The sequence below is a fragment of the Chenopodium album genome, chromosome 2 (genome assembly GCF_948465745.1).
Source record: "Chenopodium album chromosome 2, dcCheAlbu1.1, whole genome shotgun sequence".
Lineage (NCBI taxonomy): Eukaryota > Viridiplantae > Streptophyta > Magnoliopsida > Caryophyllales > Amaranthaceae > Chenopodium > Chenopodium album.
The window spans coordinates 39,976,138-39,989,388 of record NC_137835.1 but is presented as its reverse complement, the minus strand read 5'-3'; the positions used below and the strand labels follow the sequence as shown (position 1 = coordinate 39,989,388).

Here is a 13,251-nt window from a genome sequence, read left to right as displayed (position 1 = left end):
GCAAAAGAGTGGCCATCTCTCAAGAACAACCTAAGAATTGAACCTAACCTCAAATTACAACCTTCAATACAAACCTCAAAACATTACTTCATCCCTTTTTGTTTCTTTCATCTTTTTTTTTCATCATTTTTTTTCTTTTCATTTCATTTTTTTCATCATTTTTTTCTTTTTTTTTTCTCTTTCAACTTCACTTGGTTTTCATGCGTTACAACCTTCTTCACAAACTTTTTGCATATTATTTTCATAACCAACTTTCATAACCTTACTTGAACCGATTTACACAACTTTCTTGCTCAAAACCAACACTCTCAAACTTGAACCTCACAAGCCAATGCTTCACTAACTACAAGGGTCGGTAGAACATAGGCTGATAGGTTTATAATATGGCTAAGTCAAGAAAGGGAAATAAAGGATCAAATTGGTTAGCAAGTAGGTGGATGCAAAAATGAAAACCAAATTTGTGACAAAACACAAAGAAAACAAAGAAAAAATTAGAAGAAATGCCCTCTACCTTCTCTAGAGTTGTTTGGTCACAACCTCGGGAGCTAGATACCAACACAAAGATTAATACATGCATAGTTAAGGATCCAAAATGCCGCTCGCAAGAATGATGAAGGCTAGAACAAATGACGCTCACATGGGATAAGAAATAAGCAAATATTAACTAGAGGGAATCCTATCCACTATAGAGAGCAACTCCATCTTACCACTTTCCCGTAAACTAGGGGTTCAAATGTCCTTAAAAGTTCTAAACCGGGCTACCTTAGCTTACAATGTGTCTAACTTAACCCTAAGCATTCTCAAACCGTGCAAACCCTCATCAACTAGAAAGATAAGCATTCAAAGACACGTCACCATGAAAGGCACACAAATCCAAATGAATGAGCAAATTCTAAATCAAAAATCATTTTAACTTGTCATAGTAATGCTCGTCACAAAAAAAGGAAAAACAAAACAGAAAAAAGAGGATGAAATTTAAAAGGTTCACAAGCGAGGCATATAATCAAAGTAAAACCCAATCGTCATACCAGTGACCGTTGATAACAACATCAACGATCCCAGGTTCCTTAGAACCGAAATACAGCAATCTCGAACCATTCAACTTCTTCATAAGCTAATCCTAGACTAAGCACTCAAAGAAAGAGAAAATAAAAGAGAGGAAAAGTCTCACCAAACGCCGCTTGAAATGGAAGACAAGATAATTCATACAATCTCACAAAGAGATCTCGTGTTGCTCCTTAACTTCCTTCGTCTCCGCTTTCAAGCTTAATGAAAAGTGAGCCAAAACAAAAGAAATTATGACAAAACAAGAAAAAGATAGAAATCAAAGAAAAAACTAAAGTTATAAATAAAAAAGAAGAAAAAAAAAAAGAAAAAGTCATCTACAATGTTTGGATTAAGGGAATTTGGATTGTCGGGAATTTTTTATTTTTCCTTGGGAGCATCTTTGCCTACACAAAACTCAAGAATTAACAAAAATCATCATAAAAACATCATAAAAACATCACCATAATCATCATCATCACATCATCATCATCATCATATCACCATCATCATCATCACAACATCATCAATTACAACAAGGCCACTATCCTCAATAGTCCTCCTCATGTACAAGATACTACCCTAAAACACTACCCTCCTATGTACATTTCAACCAACTAAAAGAAACATCCTCCCCCACACTAGTATTTTGCACGTCTCGAGAAAAAGTTAAAAGTTAGAAGTTCCGGGGGAAGGAAGGGTACCCTATCATGGGTTTCAATCTCCTTGCCCTCTAGGTTGAGGGGGTTATCAAAATCAAACCCGGGAGTATCCATAAATGGGTGGAGGGGTTGGTTGAAATGCTCATAGGGCCACCCATGGCAACCCCAACCATCATCTTAAGGATTTGGGGTTGATATTGAAGCCGGATCACACCCACCCGAGCGATATGGGTCGTATGGTGGGGTGCCAATACGTTGGGTAGGGTCGATGTTACCCTCCCAATAGGGGTAGTCATTGGGGGTGGGGTTGTTGGTATCATCGGGCCCCCAATGGTTAATCGGCCCCTCTTGAGGAGGGTGGTAGGGATAGTTAACATAGGGCGCTTAGATGCCCGCTTGCACTAGATTATCATAATTCATCCTCCCGTAGTACCCCCATTGTTTAATGCAAGCTTGGTTATCACGGCGGATCTCCTCGAGGGTACTACGGAGGGCATTCAAATCAAAATGAGGAAAAGAAGAAGAGGAAGATGCCTCACCTCCCCCGCTAAGGGGGGGAACGGTGTGCTCCGGGCGGTGGACCGGTGGAGGATGAGGAACTGTACACCGGGCTCGGGTTCTTCTTAATTCATCGGGGATGTGCTGCTGGGGGATCTTCCATTTAAGAGGAGTGGAGTGGTCCGCCGTAGTGAGAGAGAGGTCCGAAAGGATACACCATTCTACCTTTTTATCCACTAAGAGGATAAATTTGCGCTTGTTTGTGGTGTAGTTGATGAAGCGGTTGTGACGGAGAGCACTAATGGAGACAGAATAGGGAGGAAACTCGTTAATTAATTCCTCTAGGGTTTTATGCACAAAGGGGAGCATTTCTATTTGTTCCTTGTAAGCTCCATTCTTCAAGGAAAGGGCAATGATAGTGATCATGCCCCCCATAAAAATATCGTCACCAAGACAGTTGTCCCGAGTATCCAAAATCCTTTGGATGAAGGTGGAGGAGCATTGGAACTTGAGGCGTTGAGGGTTGTCAGCCAAAAATAGGCAAGCTACCACATGCCTAACCATTGAGCCGAGGTTTGCTTTGAAGAACACGGGATATTGGAGAAGCCGAGCAAAGTATCTCATGGCTATATGGATGATGTTGTTGACCTTAGAGGCGTTAGTTCGGAAACTATCCCTAGTGAATATGCTCCTCCACCACTCTTGCTCGTTATAAGGGATGCGGTGAGTGGAAGTCATCTCGCAAGGATGATCTATGCCGGTCGCATGCATATGGAAGATCTCGTTTAGAGTACTCTCGGTTAGGGAGTGATCCTCATTGACCATGCGCAAGTGTATCACAAGTTGAGGTTCCTCATCGTTAAATTAAAGCTCAATGACTTCCTTGCGGAGAGAGGCAAGGAATTCCAAAGTCACTCGCTCATAGGTGTGAGCGTGGAGGTAGATGAAGTCACCCCATCCAAAATATTGTGCTAACCGGACTACCTCATCTAAGATACCGACCTTTTGCAACGTTGTAGGACAAAAGAACCTTGTTGATCGGATGGGAAGATTGATGAGGGTTTTGTAGACATCCCAAAAGTTCTCATTCGGAGAAATTATGCTATGATCATTTATGCGGGGAGGGGGCGGGAAATTCGTTGATGAAGATTCACCCACTCTCTTCCTCTTTGACTTGGTCTTACCAAGTACCATGATTCTACAAAATTACCAAGAGCTATCATTAGGACAATTTGATAAAAGATGACATAAGAAGCTAGCCACGGTAAAAGTTTATGCATGAAAGTAGTTGCCTTGAGTTGTGAAATAGATGTAGAGGATAACAACAATACAGTTCAAGGTAGTATTGGACACATTTAAACCAAGGGATGGGCAAGAAATCCTATGACATTCATATGTAAGTCCTAACGAATTCTAAGTGAATTTTGGCATGATGTCCCCTAATTACGTGATAATCATTCACCAAACCATCAAAATTAAATCAAACCAAAGACAACGAGAATCAATCTCTAACAACATCCAACTCATGAATTTCCTAATCATCAAATAGTAGCATGAACACCCTAGCATGAAATCAACATATTTAAGCAAAGGCATTGAGATCAAATAAAACCAAGGTATACATGCATAATAATGATACAACATGTTCAACTATCAATTACCAATCAATTGCAACAAGTAAATCCAAAGAACCACATGAATCAAACAAGTTATAAACAACAATTTCAAGAAAAACACAATTCATATTTAAAATGCAATACATGGTAAAACGATGAGAAATTGAAGAAATGAACTTGCAAAAGGTAGGAAAGCCATACCACAATTGATTGTAGTTAAGTAAAAACCCAAAAACACCAAAGCACTCAAACGCTAGAAATTAGGGAAAAATATAAAGATTGGATTTTTGTGTGGAATTTTGGGTGGACATTGAAAAAATTGAGTAGATGATGGAAAATAAGTGAGAAAAAGAGAGGATTGGAGTGATTTTAATGGAGATGGGAGGTTGTATGAGGGGTTGCAATGGAGTTTAGAGTGAGAAGGAGGAGAATAGAGAGAGGGAGGCCCAAATGAATTGATGAAACCGTGAAAAACAATAGTCTCTTTTTTTTAAAAAACCCGTCAAAGGTTCGGCCGAACCTTGGGTAAGTTCGGTAGAACCATTGAAATAGTTTGACCGAACTTGCTCAAGGTTCGGTCGAACCTGCTCTCTAACGCTGAATTCACAAAATGGGCAGAAATTTTCCAGTTTTTAATTCTAGAGGAGGTGCGAACCCCCTATGTGTTTGGTCGAACCTACTCTAAATCCTTAATTTTTGTAATTGTGGCAGAAAGTTTTCAGATTTAGCTTCCGGAGGAGGTGCTACCGAACTCAAGAAAGTTCGGGCAAACCTTTCATAAAGTTCGACCGAACCTTCAGGGAGTTCGATCGAACCACCTAATTTTTAAAATATGCTCATTTTGCAGCAAAATATGCACAAACACACCTCTTCAAAACACACTTAAAAAACCATACAATCATGCTAAAGCAAAGCACACCAAAAATTCCAACACAATCAAAACACAAAAATAAAAAATTGTTGATAGAAAAATAACAAAACATCATGAAAAGAAGAGAGTAGAAAAGGGTTAGAGAGTCGGGTTGCCTCCAGGAAGCGCTTTTGGTTTACGTCGTTAGCTCGACATTCCTTGAACTAATCAAGGAGGGTCAAACTGATGATGCATATAAAGAAGAGTCACAGAAATTGCTTCATCACATGGGAATCCTTCGTAGTAGGGCTTGAGCCGGTGACCGTTCACTTTGAATGGAGTATGCCCGTCTTGGGAAATCTCATAAGCGCCATATGGGAACACCTCCGTGATAATGTACGACCCACTCCACCTTCACCTAAGCTTGCTTGGGAAAAGCTTCAAGCGGGAGTTGAATGGGAGGACTTTTTGGCCTTTAACAAATTCCTTCTCGACAATTTGAGCATCGTGCCAAGCCTTAGTCCGTGCCTTGTACATGCTTGCGCTATCGTAAGCATTCATCCTCATCTCCTCTAACTCATGTAGCTCGAGAATCCTTTGTTCACCCAACTATGGAGGTCAAAGTTGATTTGCTTGATCGCCCAATGGGTTCGATGCTCCATCTTTACGGGCATATGAGAATTTTTCCCATAAAAAAGCTTATAGGGAATGGTCCCTATTGGAGTTTTAAAGGCGGTCCTGTACGCCCATAGAGAGTCGATGAGTTTAGATGACCAATCCTTCCTTGTTCTAGCAACCGTCTTCTACAAGATCACTTTGAGCTCCCTATTGGTGATCTCCGCTTGACCACTCGTTTGAGGGCGGTAAGCAAGCCCTTGCTTATGAGACACTCCATATCTATCAAGAAGTCAAACGAATGTGTGGTGCTTAAAATGTGACCCCCCATCACTAATTATGGCTCTTGGAACACCAAATTTTGGGAAAATCACTGTCTTGAAAAGATTAACCACTACCTTAGAATCATTCGTAGGGGAAGCCTGACAGGCTCAAGTCGTATTTACCTAATAAAAAATAAAACCTAAATCCAATAACTATGTAGATAGGGAAGAAGGGTCGAACCACAGGGAAACAAGTCAATTTATTCCTAATTAATTAGAAGCAATGTAAATTATCAAGTAAAAAAATTTGTTATAAAAGAGTAATTAAACTACTAAAAGGTAAGTGTAAGAAGGGAATAAAATAGGAGATAAATCAATAAAGGAAAAACCTAGGGCATAGGTTCACTAATAAACAACATTCCAGGGTAAATCATAACAAGCAATCAATATTCCCTCAAAAAAAAAATAATAAGCAATCAATGATGCATCAATTAATCAAATTATAAAGGGCTTTCGCTACATATTACAATCAGAGAGTTAATTTACCGTTATTAAATCTCATCTCTCGAATCTCGACTTACCCATTTATAAATTAGTCCGCCTATTGAAACTAAGCCTAAACATCAATTCTCATCTCTCGAATCTTGAATCAATATTGCTAAACTCAGACAATTAAATCTGGCTAAACCTAATTGCATAGCATTAAATCAATCAATAGGAAATTAATCAAGCATTGATAATCAATAAACACAAATTACCCCTTTATATTATTTATTAGATCCCCATAAACCCTAGAAATAAAACTACTCAAGCATAATTAAATCTAAACTAATAAAAACAATAAAACAAGAAATGATGAAAGAATTAAAGAAAATAACTGAAATTAAAAGAGAAGAAATTGTTACCAAAAGAAATCTTGATAAAGGAATTGAATTAATAACAAGGTTGAGAGAATTTAAGAGAGAGAAAAATATTCGAAGTAGAGAGAGAAAATCTAAAACGGAAGGTAATCAAAATTAGGTACTAAAATCTTACTTTAACATCCCTAAAGAAAATCCTAATTGAAAACTAAGAATCTCGGCAATCAGGTCCTCTAAGAACACGCGCCTGATCGGGTGAAGGGCCTCCCGTTCGGGCACGCCTTTTTCTTCAAAGCCTTACTGGGTAGCCGTGCCCGATCGAGCTTATGCTCACCCGATCAGACGTGCCTTCTTGCTAGTACTCTCTTATGCGCGCTTGCCCGAACGGGCCCGGTCTCTTCTTTGAGGCTTGGACTTCGATTAGGCTCGATTCTTCGGCCCAATTCGAATTTCCTCTTCGGGTCTTGAATACTCGGTCCAAACGCCCCGGTATCACATACCGAGCCCTTAATCACCGGCTCTAACCGGTCTTGGGCTTCAAAGATGGTTGTGTCCTCCTAATTCTCGTTGTTGCTTCATGAAAAACCCGGAAAACGCTCCAAATGTGCATTTTCCTACAAAACTCAAGGAAAACTACAAAAACACTAGAAAACACCAATTAGTAATAAAAGTGGCTCTAAAGAGAAAAAAACACCACTAATTATGACCAAGGGACGAGGATAAAACACTATATAATTCGGACACATCAAAGCCACGCCCTCCGCCCACTTAGAGACATAGTCAATGGCAACCAAAATATACATGTTCCCATGTGAAGAAATAAAAGGGCCCATGAAATCTATAGCCCACACATCAAAAACTTCAAGCACAAGGATGGGGTTTTGCGGCATTTCATCCCTCCAAGAAATATTCCCCATCCGTTGACATCTATCACAAGTCTTAACAAAAATCCAAGCATCCTTGAATAGAGAAGGCCAAAAGAGCATAGATTGTAGAACCTTTGAGGAGGTCTTTTGAGCACTCATATGCCCACCACAAGGAGAAGAGTGGCACATATGGAGAACACTTTGAACCTCGTCGTTGGGGACACATCTCCTCAACAAACCCTCGACCCCTCTCTTCAATAAAATAGGATCATCCCAAATGTACCTCTTGGCCTCATGCTTAAGACTTCGACGTTGTTGTGAAGTGAAATTCGGAGGTACGGCACTACTAGCCAAATAATTTACAATATCTGCATACCATGGCTCCGACTTCACCTCAAGGACATATAGCACTTCATCCCTTAGAGCATCCTCTATTGGCAAACCATCAACTTGAAACCTTGCACCGCCCAACCTTGAAAGGTGATCCGCCACCACATTCTCGGCTCCCTTCTTGTCTCACATCTCATAATAGAAGTCTTGGAGAACTAAAACCCATCTTAAAAACCTCGGTTTAGCTTCCTTCATTCCTATCAAATATTTGAGAGCCGAGTGGTCGGTATAGACAATTTTCCTAGAACCAATGAGGTAGGTTCTAAACTTCTCAAATGAGTGAATAACCGCTAAGAACTCCTTCTCGGTAGTTGTGTAATTTTGTTGGGATCATTGAGAGTTTTAGATAAATAGTGACATGAAGTTTCCCACCCTTTCGCTGCCCAAGAACCGATCCAATAGCCCCGTCGCTTGCATCGCACATGAATTCAAATGGAAGAGACAAATCCGGACCTTGGACAATAGGAGAGGTGCAAACTGCTTCTTTCAACCTACAAAAAGACTCTTGATAAGCATCATCAAACACAAACTCTTTATCGTGTTGCAATAGGGATGTGAGAAGCTTAGTAATCAATGAAAAATATTTTATAAAGCGCCGATAGAACCTGGCATGGCCGAGAAAAGATCTTACTTCCCTCAAATTGGTGGGAGGAGGAAGTTTCTCAATGACCTCCACCTTGGCTCTATCTACCTCAATGCCGGCATGGGAAATTTTGTGCCCAAGAACAATTCCAATTTCCACCATAAAGTTGCACTTTTCCCAATTCAACACGAGGTTGGCTCTCTCACATCTTTCTAAGTAACAAGATAAATTGGATAGACAATCTTCATAGGTGGCTACTCCAACGGAGAAGTAATCCATGAAGACTTCTATCTCATCCTCAATCATATCACTAAAAATTGACATCATGCAACGTTGGAATGTTGCTGGGGCATTACAAAGCCCGAAAGGCATCCTACAATAAGTATAAGTACCGTAGGGACACGTAAAAGTCGTCTTCTCTTGATCCTTTGGGTCAATCGGGATTTGGAAAAATCCCGAGTAACCATCAAGGAAACAATAGAAGGAATTCTTTGTAAGCCTTTCCATCATTTGATCAATTAACGGTAGTGGAAAATTATCTTTGCATGTACTTGTGTTAAGTTAGCGATAGTCAATACACATGCGCCAACCGGTAACAAGCCTAGTAGGCACTAGTTGATCATGATCATTTTTCACTACCGTCATGCCCCTTTTTTAGGCACAACTTGTACGGGAGATACCCAATCAATATGAGTGATTGGGTAGATAATTCCCTCATCAAGAAGCTTAGCCACTTCCTTCCGCACAACCTCTTGCATGGAAGGGTTAAGCTTTCTTTGCCTTTGTCTAACGGGTTTGGCATCTCCCTCTAGATCAATTTTGTGCATGCATAAAGATGGACTTATACCTTTGATGTCATCAATGGTATAACCTAAAGCTTTCTTTTGTTTTATCAAAACATTAATCAAGAGGGAGGTTTTCTCCTCCGTTAGGTTAAAATTGAAAATAACGGAGAAAGACTCATCGGAACCAAGAAATGCATACCTCAAGACAAAAGGTAGAAGTTTCAAGTCTACCTTTGGTGCTCCCTTACCATTGGGGTTCTCTTCTCTTTCTTCAACTTGAAAGAGGTCAAGAATGTAAGGATCCTCTTCTTCCATGCTCGCATCCTTGCACTCCCTCTTGCTTTCCTCAAGCAAGTCCTCAAAGAATTGTATGTCTTCTTTGTGAGTACCTATCTTGGATTCATTCAAAAACACACTTTCTAGAGGATCATTAGTAGCATGCAAGTGGGAGCGAGAATATTCATTTAGCACGGTATCAAGAACATCTACTCTAGAGCATTCACCACTTGAGGAGGTTTGTTGCATGACACTATTCAAATCAAATTCAATGGCATCATTGTCAATTTTCAAGGATATCTTACCCTCCTTCACATCGATGATAGCTCTAGAAGTAGCTAGAAATGGTCTACCCAAAATTATAGGAATCCTCTCGTCCTCATCAATCTCTAGCACATAGAAATCCACGGGGAATGTGAACTTTCCTGCCCTAAGGAGAATGTCCTCACCTTGCCCATGGGGAATTTAATGGAACAGTCCGCTAGTTAGAGAGTTATGTTAGTGGGGAAGAGGGTTCCTATACTAAGCTTTTCGTAGACGGAATAGGGCATGAGACTCACACTTGCTCCTAAATCACACAAGGCTTTATCAAACTCAATGCCGTTAATAGAACAAGGTATGGATAAGTTACGCAGATCTTTCAATTTGGTAGGAAGTTTGTTGGAATGAATTGCACTACAATTGGCAGTCAAGCTCACCGTTTCACACTCCCTTCTCCATCTCAAAAGGTCTTTCAAGAATTTGGAATAGTGGGGCATTAGCTTTATAGCATCAACAAAAGGAACGGAAACATGCAAATTCTTAATGACTTCCAAAAACTTCCCTAATTGGGCATCAAGTTTAGCTCTCATGAATCGTTGTGGAAAAGGTAGCTTCTCCTCTCTAGGTTGGCGATTTAGGGGCAAGGGTATGGCTTCTTATTCCGTTGGCACCTCAACATCTTTTTCCTTCTCAACACTAACTGGCTTATTGGTTATCTCACCCTCATTCTCTAACTCTACCTCTTCTTAAGGTTCATCCTTAACTAAAGGGTCACACCCTACTACCCTCCCACTTCTAGTTGTCACGGCATACAAAGGTTTTGGGTTGACTCCTTGACTTGGAATGTGAGAAGAAGAAGAAGAAGAAGAAGAAGAAGAAGAAGAAGAAGAAGAAGAAGAAGAAGAAGAAGAAGAAGAAGAAGGGGATGAATCAAATGTATTTTCACATGAGCATTGGTTCGCTTTTTATCCTCCTCATATCTCCTTTATTCCTCCTCATGCCTCTTTTGATCCTCCTCACGCATTTTCAATAGAGTAGCTAACTTAGCCATCATGTGATCATTTGGAGGGGCTTCAAGTTGAAGAGGTTGTTGAAGTGGAGGAAGTTGGGGTTGATGGAAACCCGGAGGCCTATTATTTTTGGCATAGTTAGAAACATATTGACCCCTATTGCCTCCGGTGCCTTGGTTAGGAACATTGCTTTGTTGATTGTTTCCCATGTTACCTTGATCACCAAAATTTTGATTTTGATGGTCATGGTATCGGGAATTAGGTTAGTTGTTGGTTTTGATCACCATACCCCCTTTGGTTAGAGTACCCTTTCCATTGAAATTGGAAGGGCCTCCCCCACCATGGTATTGGTTATCATAACCACCACCACTTTGGTTCCAACCACGGTTTCCACCTTGATTCCAATTCCCCATTTGATTGGAGTTTGGCCTCAAGTTCCCTACATTCCCCATTCTAGGAGCAAAATTCATAGCATTGACATTTTCCATATTATAATCATGTTCATGGGGAAGGGGTTGAAGTTCACAAGCATATAAACAATAAGAGGTATCATGATCATAAGTTTCACAATTCGAACAAAACATGCATCCTTGGGGTATTGTATTGTAAGAAGACGGGGAGGAAGTACCCATACCATTGCCTCCCTTGGTTGAAGGGGAGGTATTACCATTAGGATTGTACCTTTCTTTCATAAATTCATCCATTTTCTTGGTCATTTTGGAGATTTGGGTAGAGAGGTTATTGATTGCGTTGGCTTGCTCCAATGCGTAAACACCTTTACTAGAAGTAGCATCCCTTTCTCCTACATACCAATCATCATAGTGCTTTGCGCCCTCCTCTATAATACACTCCACTTCATCCTGTCCTTTATTCATGATTGGACCGCCGGCCGCAGCGTCTAGGCTTGTTCTTCCCTGAGGTGTGAGACCTCTATAGAAAGTGTGAATGAGTTGATACTTGGGTATCCCATGGTGTGGGCATTGACGTTGAAGTTCTTTGTATCGTTCCCATGCCGCACTTAGAGACTCACCACACTTTTGGCGAAAACCATGGATCAAAGACCGAGCCTTGGCGGTCTTTCTATGGTTACAAAACCTCCTCAAGAAAGCCGTAGTCACTTGGTCCCATGTTGTGAGAGAGTTAGGGGGCACATCCTTTTCTAGCCATTCTAGATCTCTCCCAATTAGAGAAAATGGAAATATCTTGAGGCGAATATATTCTTCAGTCACTCCATTGGCCTTTATTGTGTCACAATATTTTTCAAATTCTTTTAAGTTCTCATGAGGACTCACAAACTTTCCACCCGAGAATTATTTCCTTTATAGCAAAGCAATTAAATTAGGCTTGATTTCGAAATTGTTGGCTTGAGTGGTAGGAGTTAAAATCCTACTTTGTGCTCTAAAGGCTTCGGGAGCCCCAAGATGACTCAAAGGTTTATTCTCCCCTATTTTAGGATCTTCTTCTTCACTCTGGAACTTATAGGTTGAGAAAGGGTTGATGTCCGGACTCGATGATGAGTTAGGGCTATCTAATTCTTCACTTGAGGGTGAAGAGGGTGGAGTATCTTCTAATTCTCTTACTTCTCTCGTTAGGGTGTGATAATTTCTACTCCTTGCTCTTGCTTCTCTTCAAAGTAGGGACAAAGACCTCTCTAGCTCTGGTCGATGGGAATCAAAGATCTTGCGCGGTTTCGTCCTCTATTCATAAAACAAAGCTAAGGAGAACGTAAGCAATGACAAGTAACAAAAGTAGCAAACACTAACAAATAAAAGGTGAGATTGTCTCAAACAAGCAATGAAATAGCAATGGAAGTCGTCTCCCCAACAACGGCGCCAATTTGATAGAAGAATAATCACGTCGCTAGACAACTACACCTAAATCAAATACAATTTATAACACTCGACTTATCCTAATACAAGTATATGGCAAGACGAGGGATTGAACCACAGGGAAAGCACATAAACAACGCATTCATCACTAGACTTTAAGCTATCTCGGGATAAAGAACAAGAATGACTAAGAGATTAAACTAAAGGTAAAACGAGTTAAAATAAATATAATTAACCACCAAAGGAAATGGGTAGATGTAGTGACAAGGGAATAAACGCGTCGTCAATTGTCTCTCCCTAGATCAAATACAATTTATACAACCTAAACAAACCTAATACGAGTATAAGGCAAGCATAGGGGTCGAACCACAGAGAACGGTAAACACCACCAAATGTTATCGACAATTAAGCTAGTCCGGAATAGGGGATAAATAAACTAAAGTCTAAAAATGCTAAAACAAGAAATAAAACATTAAGGGAAATGGTTTAGGTATAGCATTCACTTGAACATAAACAAAGGCATAGAAATTGAATTAATTATGAACTAAACATGCTCGAATATCGAAATAAAGGATCCAATCTAGCCGCCTTCCGGGGTCAATTGGCTTCTCCTAACATAGCCTCTATGTTTCCACACTAGAACCATATATTAGAAGGTGCAATCAATGAACTATCGATAGTAATGAACCTTAACTAAGTCAACTTCCGTTTCTTGTTAGCAAAGATTCACCTTTAATCAACCAACAATGTGCACTTGCAAGAAGATTAAAGAATATCAAGCATATAAAGACTTTAATCACAAATAAATCAATTCTAAACCCTAGAACATGCTCAAGGTCCAAC

General features: G+C 40.1%; 1 non-coding gene across 1 annotated transcript; it reads left to right on the top strand.

The window, feature by feature from the left end:
- The first annotated feature begins 11,542 nt into the window (after positions 1 to 11,542).
- LOC145608438 (small nucleolar RNA R71) lies at positions 11,543 to 11,648 on the top strand. Its single transcript, XR_014105810.1, has one exon. It is a non-coding gene; the product is annotated as a small nucleolar RNA R71 (small nucleolar RNA).
- Positions 11,649 to 13,251: the final 1,603 nt, after the last annotated feature.